Source organism: Oryzias melastigma, linkage group LG8 (assembly GCF_002922805.2).
Source record: "Oryzias melastigma strain HK-1 linkage group LG8, ASM292280v2, whole genome shotgun sequence".
NCBI classification, from domain to species: Eukaryota; Metazoa; Chordata; class Actinopteri; order Beloniformes; family Adrianichthyidae; genus Oryzias; species Oryzias melastigma.
In genome coordinates this window covers 4935444-4939115 of record NC_050519.1, presented here as the reverse complement: position 1 = coordinate 4939115, position 3672 = coordinate 4935444, and the positions used below count along the sequence as shown (strand labels likewise).

The window sequence follows — 3672 nt, the reverse complement described above, 5'->3', positions numbered from 1 at the left end:
TTTTTTTTAACATTCAACTGATCCGAAAAATGATCCGAACCGTGACCCTAAAACCGTGACACGATCCGAACCGTGAGTTTTGTGATCTGTTACACCCCTAAAAATAACCGATGTGCAGGAGAAGTTTGATGAGGAAGGAAAAGTTTTGTTCAGTTTATGCAGAATCGTTTAGAGATGATTAAACTTTCTGTCCTACTTAAAATTTTAATAGAGAAGATGATTTATGCCTATATTAACAGAAACGGAAACAATTAAAGTGGAACTGAAGGACAAATTTAAGAATTTCACTAAAAACTGAGGTAAAAACCAGCAACATTTCCTTTACCATAAAAATGAGACCTGAAGCATAAATAACATCATGTGCTCTTTCTATAAAAAAAACGTAGACTTCTGAGAGTTACAGTATAATATGGGAGAAAATGAATCTATCATGTCAAAAGGCTCACCGACACTCGATCTATATAATATTGCATTGAAGTTTTGGTGAGTCCGGTGAGCCACTGGAAGGAGGTCGGAGCTGTTTGTAGGGCTTGTTGTCTCTCCTGAATAGCAAGCTGTTAAAGAAGTTTGGCCTTTGAATGCATAAACTAGCTTTCAAAAGGTTATTCGACCTCGAATTAGCTCTTTGAGTTGCAGTTTGGAGGTATTTCCTGCCATAAATGAATTTTTTAGTAAAAATAATGAAGGCAATAGACACTAAAATAAAAGCATTTTGTTGGATGTTTTTTTTAAGTATTTTAATTTGTTTTTTTCCACAATACTAAACAAATGTTGACTTTCTAAAGGAGTTTAAACTCACATATTACACTTTTTTTATCTGTTATTGTGTGTTCTTGTATATTATTGTCGTGTATTTCTGCAGGAAGACCATCATCAATTCAATTCAATTGCAGTTGCGTTAAAGTCATTGAAAGTAATTGAAATTGAGTTGAATAGAAGCTAACTTGTGTTGTTTACTGCTGTTCATCACATACTGAGCAGCTAAGGAGAAAAAATGTTTGACTGTTCATAGTATTCAGTTTTTATATTTATCTGCTAATGTTTGTGGTTTCTTTTAATATTTAAAAACAAGTTTGTGGTTTCTTCTGACCTAGAAATGACTGCTTGTTCTTCAGTCGTACTTTTAAAAAGGATTTGGAGATAAATTTAATTATTTTTTAGGTTTCAGAACTAATGATTTCCTCCAAACCTTTTTTTTTTCTTGGTAACTTGTTTGTTTTTTTCAGTCTGCAGATCCTCGCCCCAATTACCGAGTCCGCGCTCGTCGGCTGCACGTGTCTGCTCTGAGCGCTAATTTGTTGCCTTGTTATTGAGGGATAATGAAGAAATCTAGTCGTGATCTAACTCTGAAATGATATTTTCTTTTGCAGTTATTAAAATGAGAACGGACGCCCCCCAGCACTGTTTTATTCGGCGGTTTCCCCCGAGGACGCCGTTCTCAGAGATGAACCGCAGCCTCTCCACGATAAACAATAAATGGACGAGGTAAGTTTATGCGGATGCTGGACTGTCTCATCGGGACTCGGAACAATCAGGGTCCCACAGGACTTGACAACCTCCTCTGAAAACAAACCGGCACATTCTTCAGCTGCTTGATGGGCAGATTTTTTATTTTATTTGGGGTATTCTGGGATGAATCCCTGTCATGGCCGTGTGACGGCCCCTGAGGCTGACTGCGCATTGCAGATTTCTCTCTGGTAGCGTCGGGCCGCGCTCCACCGAGAAGCTGCCCTCACCAGCTGGTGGGGCTGCGCAGCTTCAGGCTGTGTTGGACCCAGATCAGGTACTTCTGGGCTGGCTCTGGAAGGAAAGGCTCAATCAGACGTGACAGACGGGAGATCCAGAGATAGTGGCAGTTTCAAGGGAGGCTGGCGTTAAAAATGTAAAAGTCTTGAGATCATTAAGTTTCTGAAGCAAATCCAGAGTCTGCCGTCTGTCTGTTTGTTAAAGAGAAACAGTCATTTAATTAAACGTCCTCGTCCGGACTCGCATGTCTGTGCTTTTTCTGTGGCAGGTGTCCTGCCAAAGAAATGTGAGAATCTAATCAGAGCTGTTGACCTTTTCTGCTTCCATCATGCCGTGCATGGATAATCTGTGCACAGGCTGTCAGTACACACATGAGGCTGCCAGCGGGCGCACGGCTCTCTGTTGTACATTTATGTCAGAGACCTGCTGGTGATTTATCATCTGACGTGTTTGGTGATTAGGTACAAAGCTGACAATCATTCTGTGTCTTGATCTCAGTGTGATCTGGATCAGTGTCGACAAACAGAACCATTTCTGAGGCTGAAGCGGTTTTAATGAGCAAACAGAACAAAGTGTTTTAAAAACAATTGAAAAAAGATCAGTTTTTTTAAATAAAATACCTTTTTTTATGTTTGATTGATTTATTGCTAGGATTGAATTCATTTGTTTACAGTTCCTGTGAGTCAAACTGAGATAAATTGTTGCAAAGAAATGTAATTTATTTCTCAATAGGCAATCAGTTTTAATGCTAACGCTAAAACCTGCTCATTTATTGTTGTCTTTTCTTTATTTTGTTCTGATAAAATAAAAAAACTAAACATTATAAACTGAGGCAAAGCAATTAATAACAATATATTTAGTTTGGAAAGTTTGGAAATCATTAAATATTAAATTTTTTAGAGCATACGTTGCGTTTTATTTGCGCGGTTTGGCTGGGTGTGCGATTCATACTCAGGAAAAGGAATATAATATCAAAACCACATCATACCGAATCAATGTCATACATTTTTACTGGATCGATACGCTTCAGCTTTAACTGTACCAGCATAGCGGCATGACAACAGCACAACCACGGTGTGCACTACAGTGTTCCTCTGCTCATTCATGTTTCATTATTCACGGTTTCACGTAATCGCAGACTTTTTTTTTTGTCATGTGACTTCTCCGGTTTACCGCAAAAACTCAGACAACTGCCTATTCTCTTTGTAAATGGAAAACTAAACCAATAAACCTAAAGATTCTTGAATGAAACTTTTGCGTCCGAAGGAAGTGCTGAGGTGTATCTCTGGCAGCAAAGATGAAGAACACACCAGCCCATCACGTGGTCGTCACTTTTTAGTCAGCTGATGCCATTTCTCCATGCAGAGGCATGGAGAAATGGCATCAGCTGGCTCAGAAGCACCCGAAAAAATCCTGTTATGCTGAAGAAGGTAATTATCGAGTTTATTATGGATAAAGGAGGTCTCTTCTGGAAGAAGATGCCCTCTCACACTTATTTGGTGAAGGAGAAAGCAAATGCTCGTGTTTTTAAGATACTGCTCATCTGCGTCATAAAATACACTGCTGTTCTGAATTAAAGGAAAAACTATGTTGAGCAATACTCAAATGTTCTTTAATTAATGTTTTACAAAGCGTGATCAGAAGTGTTTATCTGTATCTGTCATTCTTCAGCGGAGAAGGGGGTTGGGGAGGTAAGACAGGGATGGGGGGTTTCGCAGATAACTGCTCATCACACTGTATATGTTCATATATGTATATACTGTTTATCTACAGATGGATATGTACATATGTTTATTTAAATACTCATACCTCCAAAACATTGAAATATTACCTACCTCATTTTTGCCCTTATCCACCCATAAGGTCAGTTGTGACTAAATTACTAACGATCTATTATCAGTTTCTACATCTAGGAGAAAGAACCGA

The 3672-nt window shown here is 38.6% G+C and overlaps 1 protein-coding gene across 1 annotated transcript in view; it reads left to right on the top strand.

The window, feature by feature from the left end:
• The window catches only part of znf281a (zinc finger protein 281a), a 149407-nt gene that overhangs the window by 29469 nt on the left and 116266 nt on the right, over positions 1-3672 (top strand). The window contains 1 exon segment of the mRNA XM_036213159.1: positions 1371-1485. The gene's annotated coding sequence lies outside the window, so the exon portion shown is untranslated.